Genomic DNA, 10,193 nt, shown 5'->3' with positions numbered 1-10,193 from the left:
ATATTGGTTGCAAGGAGAAGGCCATATTCGTTCCTGCCGAAGAGACTTCTTCCGACGATGCAGTTACCAAGTTGATAGAAGGTACGATCAGCGCGGTCAACTATCTTTTTTCCCAAGAAAGATTTTTTCTTTTAGTTCTTTCCAAGGAACCTTCTGTAAGAGTGGTATTGTCTGAGATTCCGGTGGTATGCGAATTTCCTGATGTGTTTCCTGAGGATATCACTTCTCTTCCTCCGGAAAGGGAAGCGGAATTCTCAATTGATCTTGTTCCTGGTACTGCCCCAGTCTCCATCACTCCATATAGGATGTCTCTTATTGAACTCAGAGAACTGAAAAGCCAGTTAGAAGAGCTTCTAGCTAAGCATTTTATTCAGCCAAGTGTTTCTCCATGGGGAGCTCCTGTTCTGTTGGTGAAGAAGAAAGACGGAAGTATGCGTTTGTGCATCGACAATCGTCAGCTGAATAAAGTCACCATAAAGAACAAATATCCCTTACCGCAGATTGATGACCTCCTAGATCAGTTGAAAGGAGCCAGTATACTCTCGAAGATTGATCTCAGGTCGGGATATCATCAGATTCGGGTAAAGAGCTCAGATGTGCCTAAGACTGCATTCAAAACTCGGTATGGTCATTACGAGTTTTTAGTTATGCCTTTTGGTGTGACTAATGCTCCAGCGATTTTCATGGATTACATGAATCGAATTTTCCAACCATACCTAGATCAGTTTGTAGTGATCTTCATTGATGACATTTTGGTGTATTCTCGTTCTCCCGAAGAACATGAAGAGCATGTGCGGATTGTGTTATCTATTCTTCGAGAGAAGCAATTGTACGCAAAGTTTAGTAAGTGTGAATATTGGCTATCTGAGATAAGTTTCCTTGGTCACGTCATCTCTGGGGGAGGCGTGGCAGTGGATCCTTCTAAGGTAGAGGCAGTGGTGAATTGGGATCGACCGAAGAGTGTGGCAGAAGTTAGAAGCTTCCTAGGCTTGGCAGGTTATTACCGGAGATTTATTATGGGATTTTCTAAGTTAGCACTACCATTGACGAGACTTACTCGAAAGGAAGTTGCATTTGAGTGGGACTCCGAATGTGAGCAGATTTTTCAGAAACTTAAGAAGAAGTTGACTACTGCACCCGTGTTAGTGATTCCAGACCCAAACCGATCCTATGAAGTATTTTGTGATGCTTCTAAGAAAGGCTTAGGCGGAGTATTGATGCAACATGGTCAAGTTGTGGCTTATGCATCTCGACAATTGAGATCTCATGAAGAGAATTACCCAACTCATGATCTTGAACTTGCTGCAATAGTCTTTGCGCTTAAAGTGTGGTGAAACTATTTGTATGGCGTCCACTTCGAGATGTTCAGTGATCATAAGAGCCTGAAATACCTTTTTGATCAGAAAGAGTTGAACATGCGACAAAGAAGATGGATGGAGTATCTTAAGGATTATGACTTCGAACTGAAATACCATCCAGGGAAGGCTAATAAAGTAGCAGATGCCTTAAGTAGGAAGGAATTTCGGATTGCCGAGTTGATGATGTTTGAGCATGGATTATTAGAGAAGTTTCGAAACCTCAACCTTCAGTTCGACTAGACACCCAATGGTGTACTGATCAGTAACTTGAGTATTCAGAACGAACTGCGAGAGAGGATTCGAGTGGCTCAAGGATATGACGAGCAATTGCAAGCAAGTGAGAACACGCCCAACTTTGCTAGAGCACTTGACGGAATCCTTTTGTTTAAGAGAAGGATGTGTATACCAAATGATTTTGAACTGAAGCGTTTGATTCTCGATGAAGCCCACAAGAGTAAATTTTATATTCATCCTGGATCGACCAAAATGTATCAAGATTTGAAGAAAGACTTTTGGTGGTCGGGAATGAAGAAAGAAATTGCAGAGTACGTGGCACAATGTCCTATCTGTCAACAGGTTAAGATTGAACATCAGCGACCAGGCAGAATGTTGCAACCATTGGAGATACCGGTGTGGAAGTGGGATTCTATCTCCATGGATTTCATTGTGGGATTACCTCGTGCTCGAGGCGGATATGATTCTATATGGGTGATAGTGGACAGGTTGACTAAGTCTGCTCACTTTTTACCTGTAAAGACGACTCACAAGGTGATTCATCTCGCAAGACTTTTCATAGCGGAGATTGTGAGGTTGCATGGTGTGCCATCTAGTATAGTGTCTGATCGAGATCCAAAGTTCACCTAGAGATTTTGGAGGACGTTCCACAAGGAAATGGGGACTAGACTGGATATGAGTACCTCTAATCATCCTCAATCTGATGGACAGACGGAGAGAACAATTCAGACGATTGAAGATATGTTGAGGGCTTGTATTATGGAAGAAGGTGGGAGTTGGAAAGATCATTTACCCTTAGTAGAGTTCGCATATAATAATAGTTACCATGCTAGTTTGGGTATGGCTCCCTATGAGGCTCTATATGGGAGGAAGTGCCGATCTCCTGTGTGTTGGGCTGAAGTGGGAGAAAAGAGTATTCTTGGACCAGAGATTATACAAGAAACCACTGAGAAAGTCAAGGTGATTCAAGATAATCTTAAGAAAGCCCAAGACCGACAGAAGAATTATGCGGACAAACGAATGAGACCTTTGGAATTTGAAGTTGGAGACCATGTGTATTTGAAAGTCACCCCAAGATTGAGATTGGGAGGACCGTTCAAAACGCGCAAGCTTAGTCCGAGATATGTGGGACCGTACCAGATTTTGAGTCGGGTAAGCGAAGTGGCTTATCAGTTAGCATTTCCACCTCCGCTATCCGGAATACATGATGTGTTCCATGTATCTCAGCTCCGAAAATTCGTGCCTGACGCTTTCCATTCTATCCTCCCGGATTCTGTTGAAGTGGGACCAGATCTTTCCTATGACCCACAACCTTGCGGTATTTTGGAGTATGCTAGCAAATCTCTAAGGAACAAAGAAATATCTCTCGTAAAAGTGTTGTGGAATGAGACACGTCCTGAGGAAACTACATGGGAGCTTGAATCAGAGATGCGAGAATCCTACCCTCATTTGTTCTGGTAAGTTTTCGAATTCGAGGACGAATTCTATTTAAGGAGGGGAGAATGTAATATCCTATTTAATTCTTTTTTTAGAATAATAGTAATGTTATTGGTTGAAATAGAACTAAATGGCAAAGTGGATATTAAGACTTAGTTGAAGGGCAATTATGACATTTCATTTGGTCATAAGTCTTAAGGTTTGTTTGGTCCCTCACTTGTTCCAAAACAGATTTTTGGGGAGGGAGAGAAAGAAAGAACGTGAGGGAAGAGGGAAGGAAGAAGAGAAGACAAACATTGCATGCACCATTGATCAATCTTTTCCCATCATCTCCTTCAGATTTTCGTAGCCACTTCATCTTCATCTCTAAGGTGATTCCTTTAGATAGAAAATGAGGTTTTATTCAATTGGGAGCTTTTTGGGGTTTAAGGGTTTTGAGAGATTATGCCTAAATCCTTACTAACAACATGTTGTGGTGATAAATTTTGCTTACCTATGATGTGTTTTGGTCGTATACAACCTTAATTCGTACATGCAGGTGAATTCAAGTGGTTAAAGTACCCCATGGCAGAACTGGTGAGCTCTGCGTTTTTCTGCATCTGTGATGGTCTGCTAAGCGGACTAAGGTCGCTTAGCGGATACTGGCTATTTTTCCAGAAAATCGCGAGTCCGTTAAGCGGAAGTGAGGCTGCTAAGCGGAAGAACATTTGAGCTTCGACACTGGAAAGCCCGCTAGCAGTCTGCTAAGCGGATGATGCTGTGCAGAATTTTATCTTTTCTTCCCCTGAGTGCAGTTTTGGTTTCTGAGCATAACCAGACTCCTCCCCGACTTATATTGCATATCTGTAGGCCGTATGTGATGCTTATTAGCCTTCGATTTTATAATTTCATACAACTACTCAAATATGTGGATTATGCACAAATAGGATGAATTAATCTCATTGCACTTAATTGCTACATTATGGTTAAATGTGAATGCTATGTTGTGATGAGATATGAATATCTTGTTAATGCCCGTTGTTTCGGTTAAACATTCGGGATTGGTGTGCTTGTATGATTTGGCGCCTGTTATGCGTGTGGTATGCTAGAATCGAAGTGGGCCACTACTAGGTGGTAAGGCACCATTGTGTATGGACTAGTTTCCAATTTACCATTGCGATGTGCTCGTGAGAGTCTATAGGGCGTGTCTCACTTGCAGAACACATCGGCGTTCTTGGTATGACGAACACACCTGAGCTACCATTGTAGTGTGCTTATGAGAGTCTTCACGGCGTGTCTCACTTGCAGAACACACTTGGCGTGATTGGTATGGTGGAGTAGTGATGCCACTTAGGCGATATCACTTGGATAACTCACCTCTAATGGTGCCATGTAGGCTACACCGTTAGGCTTCTACCCGGTTGGGCTTGTACAATCATTTAAGCGTGTTGCACTTGTGATAACCATATTGCTTATGGATGGTGATGAGGCCGTGACGCCGTGTAGGCAAGGTCAACGCAGTAAGTCGTCACGAATGGGATGCCATGTAGGACCTATCTGTTTCATCTAGCGATGGTCTCGTGCGAGTCTTCTTGACGACAGGTACTTGGTGACTCACCGAGGGTGTGTGTGCAGCCTTGGTAGTTTGGTTGTTACCACTTCTGGATTCCCCGTACGTGGGTATGGGTCTGCATACGTGTTTGTGTACTAATTGTGTACTTGTGATATGATGACTCCTATGGTGGATGATTCATGTGTTTGTTCCGTGCTTGTACCGGATGTGAGGATAAACCCCGAATCAATGGTGGATTCGTTGTTATGCATGTACCCTTTAGATCCGAGTGGACTAATAGGATAGGTGGACTCACTGAGATTTAGTAATCTCATCCCATTTCAATTCTATCTTTTCAGGTGGTTCGAGGCAAGATCGTGGCAAAGGCAAGGCGGACTAGTCCTTCGACATTATTGCTAGATGTTATCTTTTGTTCATATTTCGTGCTTTTATAGTACCTTGCTGGATATTGTACTATTTTGGATGTATTATCATTTTGGCCATGATACATTCGGCTTTTGTACTTGTACTTATGATGTACTATTATCTTTCCGCTGCGGCGTTATGTATTAGTTGTCTTTATGAAACCATATCTAATACTTTACGCATATTATTTTAGACATATATGTGTGGGGTGTTACAATTATTAATAATAATATATTTAAAAAAATTAAACTCAAAGGGAAGAGATTTAAAAAATAAAGTGGAGATTCTATGGTGTGTGGATTCTTTAAAATATATATTTATATTTAATGTATGTAATAATAATTTATAATTAATAGGTTTCAAAATACAATTGTTACAAAATAAATACATAATTTCTTTTTTTGCAAAATAAACACAAACGTAAAAATTTACTAAATATTTAGTGATAAAATGGTAACAATTATACTTAAAATTGATATAATATTTGTTTCAACAAAAAACTTGAGACAAGTGTGATGTATGGAAAACACAATTTTTTTCCGAAAAACTCAAATTTATCATTATTTTTTTTAATTTATTTCATTATGTATTAAACATTTATAAGAAATATGGATAAATTCATACTATATTTTTGGATATCTAATCATATTATTTGAGTTTTATAATCATATGATATTTTTTACAATTTACTTATCACATTCCAGTTTTCAAAAACTTTTTCTTTTAAGTATTTCAACAATAGTTATTTGTCAGAGATTCGTTATAAAACTTAATTGTATTTAAATTTATTTTTTATTAGATGATAAAATCATATAATATCAATAGAATCCGCAAATTTACAATACCAAAGAATTTAAAAATTATAGGCATGTCCGACGGGCCAACAAAATATTTACTTAAATTGAACCGATATTAGAAATCATATGTTTAATTACTTCTGAATTAGGCTTAATTACAGTTTCGGTCCCCCTATTTTCCCAGATTCACGAAATTGGTCCTCCTATTTTAAATTTAAACAGTTTTGGTCCCCCTATTTTAAACTTAAACAATTTTGGTCCCCCTTTCATAATTTTGCACTTAAAATTAACGTTATTTTTACTTTTTAAATGATAAGTTACTTGTAAAATATGACAAATCATCGTATATAAACCTATTATTGAACTTTGTAGATAAAAATATAACTCAAAAATTAAAAAATCTCATCGATTTTCTTTGAAAAAAACATGAAAGGGGACTAAAATTGTATAAATTTAAAATAGGGGGACCAAAACTGTTTGAATTTAAAATAGGGGGATTAATTTCGTGAGTTAGACAAAATAGGGGGACCGAAACTGTAATTTAGCCTCTGAATTATTATAGCATATAACTTCTAAATTACTACACAAATTTAACAAATATAATATTATTCAATTCATTAAATCTAATCAAATTATTAAACCAATATGTTTTTTTTAATGTATAATATATTTTATTTTATAATATTTGTTAATAGAAATTGTAAAATTAAAATTATAAATAAATCAAAAAATTATAGGCATATCCGACGGGCCAAACGTGTTTTTTCACCATAAATTTGGTTTAATAGCAATTACCAAATCTATGTATGTCCTAACAACTACAACTTAATAAATTAAATTAATATTTAAAATTTTATTTGTTAATTCATATAAATTTTTATATACATTTTGTAACCGTAACTATATAATATTTATTTAATATTTATATCGATTTTACGCGACCCGTGCGAACGCACGGGTCCTTTACTAGTGTGAGATAAAATTTCAATTTCAATTAACATTTTGATATGTAAGATAAAGAATAATAGCAATTAAAATAAATGGCATAATAAATATAATTAATAAGCAAAAATATAATAGAATAAGACAAAAATGGTGAAAGATTTATTTATCCACTTCGATCAAAAGATCTACTCTAAAGGAGAGAGCAACTCTGCAGCAATTCACTATATATATTCAGAAAGTTGTTACAAGAGATTACAAATGAGTTACAAGAAAATAGTCTTCACTTTCAGAATTTCCAAAAACAACCCTGAAGACGCACAAGAACAAAATCTTATTTTCTATCCAAGTGTTTTCAAACTTTTTAAACTCTTAAATTTCTGGTAAAAACTGATATATGCATATCGCATATTTCAAAATTTCTATGATAACAAGGTTGTTGGTAACCATTTTATAAATAAGTCCTTTTTTTTTTGTTAAAATCTTTGAATTTTTACTGAAAATTTAACATTTTTTACCACATTCTAAGAAAAATCATAAATTTTTACCTGCATTTCTGAAATGTTTGGTAAAAACCCATATTTTACATGTAACTATATAGGAGTTTTTGAAAAAATCTAATAAGGCAACATGAATTTTACAAGTATTTTTGAAATGTGTGGTAAAAATTGATATATATACTGTGTATTTCAAAATTTCTTATAACAAGGTTGTTGGTAACCGGATTTTTCTAGATTTTTAAAAAATCTTGTAGTTCATCTCCCTTTATTTTTTTTCAATTTTTTTCAATAGTGAGAACCATAGGACGAGACGACATGATTGCTTTTAGAAGGACTAACAAAATTGAGAGAGCATCTGTAGAGACCTCTCTTGCAGGGACAGACAAGGGTGACAAAGATACATGTCTGCCGCATTTAGGTCCTCCCTACATAAACCACCAAAAATATGGTGGTGGGGAAAAGTCATAATTAAGAGTGTGGGCCTAAAACCTTGACCCGTCTGACACTAAAAATACAAAAATACAAAAACTTATGTAATGCCTGTGCCTGCAAGAAAAATGGGGCGGTGCGGGGTAGGAACATTAGAAGGTGCATGCCTAAACCCTTGGTCTGCCTCATACTAAAGTGCGGGTAAAACAGGCATGCCCAGCGGGACGGACCCGTTTTGCCACCTTTAGAGACAAATGACGAAAAGGATTCACATATCCGAGCGGGTAGAGTAGTCCTCACCGATTCTCATAGGAAGAGGATTGAGCATTCACACAAACCCTGTAATTTCTACCATATAAGAGGTAGAGTTGGAAGGGGCAAAGAACTTGATACAGACGTCGATGTTGTTGTTGATAATTTAGAGAAGACAACTCATGAGGATATAGAGACTCATGTTGGGCCTAATCTTCTCTTCATTATCAATTGATTTTGTCAGTATGGTGCATAAGATTATCCATTTTGGATTTCAGAACAGCAAACAGGTGTTCTCTGTGAGTCTAAAATCGATTAGAGGTTACACGCTATTGAAGTACAGAAACGCGAGATATCAATATTGAGACATTATGAGATATTTTTTTAACAACATAACATGTATATTTATACATGTTTGGAATCATTATGGATCACATAAAATTGTCGGTTTAGTTATAACTCTACAAAAGTATTGGCAAAATTCGAACCGTAGAAAATTAACGCTATTTAATTTTTAGTGTTAAATCTAGTAATCACGAGAAGTTTTTAAAAATATTCATGTGATTTGGGTGGCGTACAACTAAAGTATTTAAAAGGAAAAAAATAATCAGGTGTTTGAAGTTAAGGCATTGTTGTGTGAAGAGTTGTTTGATAAAGTTTAAATTCTTATATTTGGAAATGGTTGAAAATGAAAATAAAAATCGGTTATAATTTGTATATAAGAGATCGTTTATTAATTTATTTAGATTATTAAAAAAACAATATATAATGGACTCTACTTTGATAAACTTTAAATTAATTTGTATGAGATTATAAATAATAAGAAAATATTAAAATACATAGTGTTAACTAAACCATGAATTTGAATTACACAAAATAAACAATGTTAATAAATTACACGTTAGTGTAATAAAAACGAAGAAACAATTATATGTGAAAGTAAAAAGAAAAAGAGAAAAAAATGAGAATGGTTGAATATCTTACAAATAATAGTGAGGTGTAAAAAGCACTTTTGAGTGGCATGATCTTATAATTCTTTCTTGTCAATTTATGAATAGTTTAGGAACAGTAATCTTTCAGAAAAAAAGCCATCCATCCGAGCGTTTGTAGTCCAACGGTTAGGATAATTGCCTTCCAAGCAATAGACCCGGGTTCGACTCCCGGCAAACGCATATTTTGTTTTTATCCTGAAAAATGGCTAGAACGTTGTGACATAATACTGAATGTGGCATCGTATAACTTCAGTATTAGCTTATCAATCAGAAACTTCACTAACATAACAAACTACAATAAAATAATCATATTATATTATATGAAGTAAATATCATATTATATTATATGAAGTAAACATCAGTTAGCCTTTTTTTAATGGCAAATCAATTATATAGATAGAGAATGAATATAAATAATGGAAATAACACTGTCTAAAATAAAATAAATCATATCCACATAAATTGATCTGCAGTGTATTTTGAATTATAGGATGATCAATTGTACTAATAAGGTTTTATTTTTTATTTCAAAAAATTGATTTTTCTTTTATGATTTAAAAATGATTTTATATAAAAAATATTTAAAATACTAAAACTATTTTTTTATAGATTAAAAGGTTAAGTTTTGAAGGCAGTGCTGATTCTTTTTAAAGCTATTTTGGACTTAAAAGTTAATTTTAATAAAAATATGTTGTTTGGGGTCAACGTCTTTGAATCTTAGTTGTTTGAGATAATGAGGGTTATGAACTGTAAGTACGGTTATTTTTATTTTTTTTATAAAAATATTTGGGACTACCTATTGGTGGAGATTCTAGGAAGTTTAATTTTTGATATCCTCTAATTGACCGGATTAAAAGAAGGTTGTTAGAGTGAAAGAGCTGTTTTCTCTCTATATACTGTCTTCCATTCCGGTCTACTTTCTTTCTTTCTTCAAGGCGCTCTCAGGTATCATATATTCTCTTGATTCAATTTTTAATGCAATTTTTTGGTGGATCAATTGGGATACTATTTATTTGAAAAAAGAAAATGGAGATCTAAGAGTTAGGAGGTTAAAGGAGTTTAACTTAGCCTTACTGGTAATAAATGGTGTTGGAGGGTTCAAAATGAGACAAGAAATTTGTGGTATAGGGTTATGTGTGCTTGGTATGATGAGGAAGGGGACGATTATAATTTGGGGGTAGTGCTGGATCTGTTTGGTGGAGGAATTTGAAAAACATAAGGGAGGGTGTCAGTTTGGTTGATGGAGGGTGGTTGCTTGAAAACATTGATCAGAGAATAGGACATGTGTCTTCTAC

General features: G+C 35.3%; 1 non-coding gene across 1 annotated transcript; it reads left to right on the top strand.

Moving 5' to 3' along the window:
- Positions 1–9,006: 9,006 nt before the first annotated feature.
- TRNAG-UCC (transfer RNA glycine (anticodon UCC)) lies at positions 9,007–9,078 on the top strand. Its single transcript has one exon. It is a non-coding gene; the product is annotated as a tRNA-Gly (tRNA).
- The last annotated feature ends 1,115 nt before the right edge of the window (positions 9,079–10,193 follow it).

Source organism: Vicia villosa, linkage group LG5 (assembly GCF_029867415.1).
Source record: "Vicia villosa cultivar HV-30 ecotype Madison, WI linkage group LG5, Vvil1.0, whole genome shotgun sequence".
NCBI lineage: Eukaryota > Viridiplantae > Streptophyta > Magnoliopsida > Fabales > Fabaceae > Vicia > Vicia villosa.
The sequence above is the reverse complement of the archived record's forward strand: the minus strand, read 5'-3'. Positions and strand labels throughout refer to the sequence as shown.